At 48.2% G+C, this 10753-nt stretch overlaps 1 long non-coding RNA gene across 1 annotated transcript in view; it reads left to right on the top strand.

Annotated features, from left to right (window-relative positions):
- The first annotated feature begins 2150 nt into the window (after positions 1-2150).
- The window catches only part of LOC102486562 (uncharacterized), a 27760-nt gene continuing 19157 nt past the window's right edge, over positions 2151-10753 (top strand). The window contains exon 1 of the long non-coding RNA XR_336693.2: positions 2151-2354. This is a non-coding gene — a long non-coding RNA (uncharacterized LOC102486562). The remainder of the gene's footprint in view (positions 2355-10753) is intronic.

Raw genomic sequence — 10753 nt, 5'->3', positions numbered from 1 at the left:
TAGACAGAGAGAGAAAGAGAAAGGGGGAGAGAGAGAGAGAGCGGGCATCCCCAATAGTGTATGGTCACACCACCATCCCTTCTCCATTTGTCCATCCTGTCCAGATCTTGGGTGTGTGTGCACACCTGCCTGGCATGTTTTTCAAACCACCTGGATTTGAACTGTGGCCAGCCATCTGATTCCCTTAACCATTAGGCCATGAGGCTGGCCTGGGATCCTATTTTAGAGAGTGTATGCGTCTTTGCTTCACAGATTCATCATAATGTTGAAAAAAAAAAAAAAAAAAAAAAAAAGAACTTCTACCTAAGTGCAGGGACTGTTTCTCTGCAATTTTCATTGGCCATATTGAGGCTATGCTTCATTTTGAAGTATATTGTCTAAGGTATGAAAACTATATGGACTACTTATCTACTAGATGGTGGAGAGATTTGCTGGATGTATTAAATTATTTCATTTATTTTTTTCATTCATTTAATAACTATTTATTGAGAACCTAGTATATGCCAAGCATTGTAAAATCCAGTGGATAAAAAGGTAGCTATGACATATTCCCTGATCTAGGAAGCTTGCAAAACAGAGAAGGCAGAGCGGTACTCCCTGTGAAAAGCCCCAGGACTGAGGGTGGCAGGCTGAACTCCTCCTCAGGGTGACAGGGAACACAGCTGAAGCTGTAGGTCAGCTTTCTCCAGTCTTGGAAAGAATAGGTGTTAAACGTATTCTCTACCCAAAGGTAAAATACACTAAAAAAGATCCCACTCGATTTCAAAAGATTTTAGGAGTACATTAAATAAAACAAAAATGAACCATGATGGGAATTGTCTGTCCCCAGAAGTAGGTTCCTGTTCCAGTCAGTTTACAACTTCAAGTTTGTTATCCCAAGACTTTGCTGGCTTCCTGACCCTTTGATCCCAGTCCGAATGTAAGCAGTACTCTAGTTGGCAAGTAAATGCTTGGGGTTTCTAAGGATGTTCTGAGGATATTGGCTTTGGTACTGGAATCAGAAGGCTCATTACACATTTAACTGGCACGGACTGTCAAAAGCAAAAACTAAGGAAAGGCTGGGAGCCAGCCAGTGGCATGTTGATTAAGTCAGCTGAATTCTACATGACCCACTGCAGGGTTCCTGTCCCACCGGGTGTGTTTGTGAGTGCATGTGTGCCCCAAATCCCCAGAGAAAGGGGGAGGGATTGTGGGGAGGCCTTATCCTTGAGAAGGGGTACTTTTTTTACTTCCTCTCTGTCTTGGGCACACCCATTCTATAGAAAAAAAAAGAAGAAAGAAAAAGTGAAGGCTGAGGTTTTCTGTGCTTATAGAAATCTAGTCATCATTTTTTCCCCACAACCATTAAAAAATAGCATTTGCCATCAGGGTCTAGTCTTAATTAGAACTCAACCTGGCAGAAAGCAGCTTAGCTCAGAAAGTAAGTCTGCCTTCCCTCCGCATAGTTTGGGTAGCTTGCTGTCCATCAGGGCTGTAAGTCACAGGGTTCTGAGGGGTGGTGAAAGGTCACATTTCTAGACGCTAGAACAACTTTCCAGTTTTCGTTCACTTTAGTGGTTTTTTTGTTTTGTTTTGTTTTCTGTTCTGCAGTCTATACGGATGTAGGCGATAGGTTTTTTAACCACTAAACACGTCCACAGTGCCTCATCTCTTCTTTTACACGAATGTATGAACACGGAATTCCACGATTTCAGGATTGCAGGCTATGGGGACCGAGGTGCGTAGGTGGTGGGAACATGCAAAAGTGGCCCTTGGCTAATGACCCGAGCGCGCCAGCCTGGCCTAGCGCCGGCGGCCACCTGTTTCTGGGTTCCTTGTAAGGTTGCTGGGAAGACCCAGGCTCCTCGCATTAACCGGGTGCTGCTCGGGGTCTAGCGGGCAGGAAGCGCCCCCTGTCCGTGGGCGCCGCGGTGAGCGCAGACTCCGCGGTGCCAGTGAGAGCCTGGCCGGATGCCTCCCAGTCCCTCAGTCTCCGAGAAGTACCGGGTCTTGCAAAGGGTTAAACGGGCGGAGGCGACGGAGCCGGCGGTTGGCGGGGAGCGAGGCGCGGGAGTGCGGAGCCGGGAGGCGCCCCACCAGGAGCCGGCGCGATCCTCGGAGAGCTGGGCTCCTGGCGCTGCCTCCGCGAACGCGGTGAGTACCCGGTCCCCGCTGCCCCGCCAAGGCGGTCTGGACCGCGGCGCCGGCCGAACCGCGGCGCTCCCACAGGTGCGCAAAGGCACCCTTCCCGCGAGGGGCTCGCACAGGTGCGCGGGAACAGGTCGGCACGCATGCGCTCTGCAGACCACCGGCCGGACTGCACATCCCGGGCTCGGGTGGGCGCCGGGGTGGAGGGAGAGGCGCCGAGCGGCGAGGTAGGAGTGGGCCCCGAGGTGGGACGGCTGCGGCGGGTCTTCCCAGGAGGAGGCTAAAGGAAGCCTGAGGGGTGGCCGCGGGAAGCTGATCCGGAGCGGGATGACCGCTGCGGGAGAGGTGGCCGAGGGGCGACGGCGACCAGGGATGGGGAGAGGGCGCCGGGCGGAGGGGGTGGCCCTGCTCGGTGTAGGTGGAGATGGGAGTCCGGGCGTAGGAGTTGGGTGGGCGGCGGGGTTCCCGCCCCGCCCCCGGGAGGGAGCATGGCGCGGAGTGGGGGGCGGTTCTGGAAGTCCAGGATTCACGTCCCCCCACACACTGCAGGGCGTGGGAGGGCGTACCCGGCTGCTGTGTCCGCCTGAGGACAATGAGCAGCCGGCGCTGCCACCATGATGACCGCCTGGGAGGAGACGGCCCTGGGCCAACCCCGGAGCCGAGCGCAACCAACAGTGGGTCTCGCCGCCTTCCGGGTTCGCAGCCCCCTCGGGAACTGAGCCTGAGCGGCGCAGCCTCGCGGCGAAGTGGAGAGCTCGGCAGTGGCTGCTGCTTCCCCTTCTTTCCCGAGGGGCTGTAGCCGTGCGTTTTGCGGTTCTCCGCCCCCCAACCCTCACCACGCAGACCGACCTTGCAGAGACCCGCGGCCCTGGAGTGTGTGTCCCAGGGGCCGCAGGAAGCCAGGTGGGAGGGCCGAGCCCCGGGAGCGGCTTCTCCCTCACCCCTCCGCCTGCCAGGACCCCGGCCCCTGCTCCCCGCCTCCGCCGCCGCTGCGCTAGGGTTGCCCGGGGTTAGTGGGGGTGTCTGGGCTTCTGCACGCCGCGCGGTTTCTTTTCCTGGAGCAGTGCTGTACCCGGGTCAGTGATTCTCGGTCGCTTGTGTTTGAACGTGCCTGGCATCACGCTGGGGAGTTCTCCCTCACCCCTCCGCCTGCCAGGACCCCGGCCCCTGCTCCCCGCCTCCGCCGCCGCTGCGCTAGGGTTGCCCGGGGTTAGTGGGGGTGTCTGGGCTTCTGCACGCCGCGCGGTTTCTTTTCCTGGAGCAGTGCTGTACCCGGGTCAGTGATTCTCGGTCGCTTGTGTTTGAACGTGCCTGGCATCACGCTGGGGAGGCGATAGCGAGAGTACAGGAGACGAGCGGAATTGAAATGAGGTCTGTGTGTAGCTCGCCCAGCCTACACCATCGGCCTGAAGACTCCTGGAATAGGGTTTAAGTTATTTCTCCTTCCTCCCAGCCGCGTCTTGGGGAAACCGTCTGCCTCCTGCGCGGGTCTGGGCTGAAAATGCCGCTCGCAGGCCTGACTGCCCCTGTAAGATTGAGGAAGGTCTTAAAAACAAATTCCACCATTTAGATTCCTACAAAACCCTATTCTCTATCTCCACCCTCCCATAACTAAAGGAAAAGAAAGATCAATGCAGTAAAGAGCTTTCTTAACTCACTAAAGATATGCTTAGTTCAGATTTGAGAGTTTCTGTGTATCCCCTAAAGCACTGAGTGAAAAGTTCACCCCGTTCTCTGCCGGTTCTCAGCCCCCCCTTCCCATTTCCCCCTAAATAGCAGTTACTCAGGCTTTAATTAGGAACTCTTAATGGATGTCAATGGAGCCCTTCAGCCTTTTATCCTGAGCTAATAGCGTCCTATTATTAGAATAATCCTCCCCACGCCCCATATCACAGAAGGAGCTTTCCATTGGCATCGCATTTGCTCCAGCGACATCCCAAAGTCTCTGCAAATTTATGGTAATTGGCGTTCCAACGCCTGCCTGGGGGTATAACTAAGCACAAATTTTAATGAGATAAAGTCTTTGGAGCTTTTCATGTCATTTGCACATTCAATGCTGGCCTTATAATTAGTAAGCACAGACTGAAAATAGTTAAAAGGTTTTGCTTACAGTATTGAAAACAACTTGGGCCTGGAAGTGAGGGGAGAAAACAACTTGATGTTGTGGATCTTAGACTGAGACTGTAGAGGTTCCCAGGCTGCCTGACTATATATATGTTGTCAGCTGGCCTTTCTAATGCCTGGGTCCTAACTTGACCTTCTGAGCACATTGCCATGGGAGAATGGAAGAATCTGGAAATGTGCTTTGTGGGCCATCACATTATTTTTTAAACATTTTCCCAGACAGTCCTGTCGTTTCTGATTGAGTTTCCTGATGTTCCAGTACGAATAGCAATACGGACAAGGGGGAGGGGAAAGTGTCTTTTTCGTTGTAAGTGGTGTTTTCTGGGTTTTGTCCTGCTACAGAAACGCAATGTGAAATGGCTCCAACCGTGATCATATTTCGGTTGTTTTCTAAATACCAACAACATAAATTGCTCGGTACTGACAGCTTTGCTGCAAATCTGGAATTAGTTAGGCAACTGTAATGCCCCTAAGCCTCTAGGCATCTGACTGATCAGGATTGTTGTCAGAGTAGGGCTTAAGAGTTGCCGGGAGAACAGCTGGTTCGCTGATGCCAAGCCAGCAGTGGCACTGGACGCATCTTCTGGTGGCTCTGGGCAGTATCTGCTCTTCTCTGCAGTTCCAGGGATTATTGTCTCAGTGGTGGCCTGGATTTTGTGGCTTTTTTTTTTCCCCCTCTCAAAATTATTGTAATTGTGGTAAAATTATAGTGTTGGTACCCAGCACATACTTACAGGACATATAACAATGAACAATAACTTCTGGGAAAAAAATGAAAACTTTGAGGAGTTAACCTTTTGCTAGCAACCAGGTTCCTGCTAGAAAGGATATTAAACTGGAGTAAATGGAGCCTTGGCAGTTGAAGTCATTACATGTCTTGGGCATGTTTTGTTTGAAGAATTATACATTAATTTATCTGGTTCATGAGTAGTTATTGAATGCCTTCTCTTGGTCAGACATAGTCCTAAGTGCTGGGAATACAGTAGAGAGTAAAAAGTAAGTTAGACCCAGCTCTGTGCTCACCACCCCCTTCTCTCTCATAGCTTAGACTCCAGTACAGTGAAGGGCATGACACATATCACATTAATTCATGTGTAGTAACAAACAGATAAATGCGCAGGAGAAAAGGAGGAAATCCCAGTGAACAAATACAACAGAACCCTTGAGTGACGTCTGAAGGGTGAGAAGGCATGGCAGTGGAGGGAAAAGTTGGCAGGAGCATCATGTTCGAGCCTTGTGGTGGTGGGCTGGAGGAAGGTCATTGAGGAGCCCCTGGATTAGAGAATAATGTCAGTGAGGAGCCCCTGGATCAGAGTGTTGTAAAATTGTAATTTTTATCTTCATGTGTTTTTATTTTTGAGAGATTTTTGCTATAGGGTATGTGTGTTTGCCAGAGACAGAAACAGAAAGACAGAAAGGGAAAAATTGCATCTCCCTCCCCCCCATCATGGATGGCCATTGCTACAATCCCTTCTCCTCCATCTCCTCTTGAGATTTTGGTCACGTATGCACAGGGCATGAGTTTTAAGCCACTGGGACCAGGACTCAAACCACGGTTGACTACATGGGGGTCCAGTAATGTAACCATGACGCCGTCTGCTGACCCCTTCATGTATTTTTTTGTTAGTTTGCCATGTGGAATGTGTTCTTGCCATTAAGAGAAAGAAAGTGAGCAATCACAGAGGTGGGGGGGGTGGCCATGCCACAAATCCTTCCTTCTCCATTCTCATCTGGGGATTTGGGGCATGCACCCACATCCCCTCAGTGTGTAATTCAAGCTGCCAGATCTGAGACTTGAACTGCACATTGGCCATGTAGGATCTAACTGCCTTAACCTCCATGCTTTTTGCTGGCCCACTCTTTATATAATTTGCTGAAACTTTTTACTTTAGGGTTTTATGAAGTAGCATATAGATAAAGTTTACAGAACTGAGATTCCCTGAATCATAAAGTACGCAACTGTTTTATAAACGGAAACGCACATTGCCAACATTAAATGATGTTATTACTGTTTTATGGGGGACCTTCCAGTGTATGAAACAAAATCTACTACCTTTGTCTTAGCCACTTCTGCCTTGTTTTACTACTGCAGTGGTCTCCAGATTGGGCTTTGTACACCTTTTTTTAAAAATGAATTATTTTAATTTTATTTATTCCTCCATTTCTTTTAATTTGACCAGAGAGAGACAGAAAGAGAGAGAGGAAAAGCAAGAAAGCAAGCCACCAGGTTTGGGACTCAAACCGTGGTTGGCCATATGGGAATGTTCAGCACCTTAACCACCACACCACCTGTTGGTCCCTGTACATCCTTTCCTGGATCAGTTCCTTATATGGTAGTCTGAGAGATCATTTAGAAACAAATTTTATGATGTTGAACCTTCAATAGCTTTCCATTGTCATAGGATGCAGTCCCCATTTCTTAGTAGAGGTCAGAAGACTCTCAATCTTGTCACTGTAGTAATTTAAGAAAACCTCATAGCTTAGCTATGCTCCCGTGCTGGTTGTTACTCAGCAGTCTGAGGCCGCAAAGGAAGGGGGGTAATTTTGAGTGTCAACCTGACTGGATTGAAGGATGCCTGAAAGGCTTGTGAAACATTGTTTCTAAGTGTATCTGTAAGAGTGTTGCCTGACAAGATTGGTCTTCCTGTGCTTAGACAGGGAGACCTTCCCTGTAGGTGGGCACCATCTAATCAGCTCAATGTGTGGGAAGAACAAACAGAAGAAGTGGGAGTTCTGTCCTTGCCCCTCTCTCTACTGGACCCTTTCTTGGAGAGCATGCTGCTGTGTATTCTGATCCTGTGAATTGCGTCTCCACCCTGATCCTCTACTGGGCCTTTGACTGCTTTTGTTCCTGTCAACTCCTGGCCAGGCAACCCTCCAGACAGACACCAAGTTTTTTAACCTTTGGACTCTGGACTCATACCAGTAGCTCCTGGAGGGTGCTGTTCAGTCTTCAAATTAGAACTGTACCAGCTTCCCTGATCAGAGTCTTCCCCAGACCTCCTTTAGGTCTCAGACTAAAACTGTACCAGTCTCTAAGTTGCAGACAGCCTACGGTGGAACTTCTCTGCTTGTGACTGTGCGAAAGAATTCCTATGATAAGTCTTTTTTAATGTATGTATGTATGCATGTGTGTCACACACACATATATCTCTTACTGGTTTTGTTTGGTTCTGTTCCTCTGGAGAACCCGGACCAATGCTGAACTCCAGATAAAATTCCCAGCCAACCTAAAAAGCTGGTTTGCTAGTATACCCCTGCCATCCCAGCTACTGGGGAGGCTGAGGGAGGTGGATCCCTCAGTGACACCCTGTCTGAAAGCAAAACAAAACAAAAAAAAACAACCCACCAACTCAGTAGCTTAAAAAAGTAGAATTTATTTTTGTTTTTATGTGTTCAGTTTCGATAGGCCTCAGTCGGCCCCACTCAACACCAGCTGTTGTAGCTTAAAGGCTAGAGGCTAAACTCATCTGAAGGCTGCTGATTCATTCGTCTAAGGTCTAGGCTGGAATGACTCAAATACCTGAGGGCTGGAACAGCTAGGGCCCCTTGGGCATCACTGTCACCCGTGGTCTGTCCATGTGCTTCAGCTTGCCAGTGTTGGTGCCACTGGACTCCTTACATGTCAAATCATAGTCACTAAGGACTGAGCCAAGAAGACATTGGATAACCTTGTTCAACTGGCCTTGAAGTCACTTTGCATCATTTCAGCCATAGTCATGGGCCTGCCCGATAGAAGGGGAGGGATCAGAGACCCAGTACTCCATGGGGGCATGCCATCTCATACAAGAACAATATGCTGAAGGGATGCATCCATGGGAACATCTGGAAAATGCAGTCTGCTCTCAGACTGCCAAGTTCACATCCTCCCTCTCGATCGGAAGCCCCAGCTCTCATCCTGTTGTGTTATCAGGCTCAGGCGCAGGTTCTTACTGTTGAATCAGGTGTGAGTGAGCCCCCTGGGTAGTGGTGCAGTGGTCCGCAAGTACAGCTTGTTCCACCCGATGTGAAGGCCTATACCCTAAAGAGCTAGGATCTTTGCCTCCAAACATCCATTACCCAACCTGAGCAGGCCTAGAGTAGCTGTGACAGACTCTTGTACTTGCCAGGGTTCTCTAGAGAAACCACCAACGGGGTGTGTGTGTGTGTGTGTGTGTGTGTGTGTGTTTGTATGTGTAATAGTACCCCCAACCCCATTTGCAGTTACACTTTCTAAAGTTCCAATATTGGTCTAAAGTTGCAATATTGGTCTGAAAATATGAAATGGAAAATTTCAGAAATAAGGAGTTCATAAGTTTTAAGTTGCACATGCTTTTGAGTAGTGTGGTGAAACCTCACACTGACCAGCTCTGTCCCTCTCAGAGTCAGAGTGGTTGCTTTGTCCAGCATATCCATGGTGTATACGTTACCTACCTGAGCATAGTTTGTATGGAGTTTGGGACTACCTGTGGTTTCAGGCATTTTACATACTGATACACATACACACACTATGTATTTAGAGAAAGTGAAAAAGAAAGATTTAAGAAATTGGCTCATATTGGGACCAGCAGATAGCGTAATGGCTATGTCACTGGACTCCCATGTAGTCTACCACGGTTCGCGTCCCGGACCTGGTGGCTTAAAACTCACGCCGGGAGCATGTGCGTGCATGCCCAAGATCCCGAGAGGAGCATGGAGGAGAAGAGATTGTGGTGTAGCCATCCCCCCTGGGGGTTGATTTCTCGCTTTCTGTCTCTATGTCTCTCTCTGTCTGTCTGGTGAGTGCACGCGCCCTGTAGCAAAAACCTCTCAAAAAAAAAAAATTGGCTCATGCAATTTTGGGGCTGGAAAGTCCAGAAAGTCTGCAGAGCAAGCCAGCAGGCTGGAGTTGCAGGGAAGACTTGATGTTAAAATCTTGAGCCTGAAGGCCATTTGGTGTTCTCTGTTCTTTGGGGTGCCTCAATATTTTTCTCTGAAAGCCTTCAATTGATTGGATGAAGACCACCCACGCGATTGAGGCCAATCTGTTTTACTAAAAACATCTACCAATTTCAATGTTAATCCTGTGTTTTTTAAAAAAGAAAGTCTTCACAGTGACATCCAGACTGGTGTTTGCATTGTATATTAACCTCCTGGACACATATAATAAAAGTCCGCCATCATGACCTTCCTGTTCAAAAGGGGGAAATGAGAAGCATTCAAGGGTCCAGCCCTTAGCAGTCTTGAAATGCATCTGCACACAAGTCGACAGGAACTTGATAGGCTCAGTCCTAATTCCGGGGAATGATTTTCCATCACTCTTGACTCTGTCCTCTGTGTTCTCGGTTCTATCTTCTGGATGACTCTTCCTTTTCCGTTGAAATGCCTGCTGTTTGTAGTGAGTGGTTTTCTTGGCCTGTGTCCTGCCTGTAATAGTTTAAGAGTTCAGTGCCTGTTTTCATTTTGTACCATCTCTGTCCCATTTAACCCTAGCTGGTAATATTTCCTCTTGTAAAATTGTATTAAAAATGTAGGGTTTTCTATGGATCTCTTAGGATTCAAACAGTTAGACAAAAGCTACTCCCATGAATCTTATCAACATACTTTCTCTGTCATGGTCTTGCTGCAAGGCTACTGTGCAAGAAGTTCTTAAAATTCCTAAAAACTCTATTGTTGACTGAAAAGGGTTTGCAAGGGATGCCCATAGAAACCTGCCAGTACGCTGAAGGTCCACCTCAGATATTTATAAGATCTTAGGAAATGACCTTAACTGTCTCATGCCAGATTTCATATGTGTCCTGAATCCCTCTCTTAATTTGATAGACTTGAGGAGTGTGGGAAAGAGAAATAGTTTTATTTTTGAACTTAGCAAGACTTAATTCCTTTGTATATTTTCTCTAAATCTCACTTAAAAATGGAACAATTCAGGGAACCAGCAGTTAGCGTAATGGCTGTGTCGCTGGACTCCCACGTAGTCAACCGCGGTTCGCGTCCTGGACCTGGTGGCTTAAAACTCACGCCGGGCGCGTGTGCATGCGTGCCCACGATCCCGAGAGGAGAATGGAGGAGAAGGGATTGCGGCGTGACCATCCCCCCTGGGGGGTGATTTCTCGCTTTCTGTCTCTAATGTCTCTCTCTGTCTGTCTGGCGAGCGCACACGCCCTATAGTGAAAATCTCTCCAAAAAAAAAAAAAAAGAAAGAAAAAAGGAACAATTCATTCTTTAGCTTTTTTTTTTTCTCTTCATTTTATTGGGTCGTCAGAAAAATAACGACATTTTTCTTTTTTTAAAAAAAAGAATTATATTATTTATTCATTCATTTTGATTTGATCAGAGAGAGAGAGGGAAAATGAGAAAGCAAGCCACCAGATCTGGGACTTGAACCGTGGATGGCCATATAGGAGTGTCCAGCACCTTAACCACGACACCACCTGCTGGTCCCCAAAATCATGTCATGTTTCTATGCAAAAATGCGTCATGACTTTTCTTTTTTTTTCTTTTTTTTTTTTTTTTGAGGGGTTTTTTGTATAGGGCGGGGGGCGTC

The sequence above is a fragment of the Tupaia chinensis genome, unplaced genomic scaffold (genome assembly GCF_000334495.1).
Source record: "Tupaia chinensis unplaced genomic scaffold, TupChi_1.0 Scaffold141517_1, whole genome shotgun sequence".
NCBI lineage: Eukaryota > Metazoa > Chordata > Mammalia > Scandentia > Tupaiidae > Tupaia > Tupaia belangeri.
The sequence above is the reverse complement of the archived record's forward strand: the minus strand, read 5'-3'. Positions and strand labels throughout refer to the sequence as shown.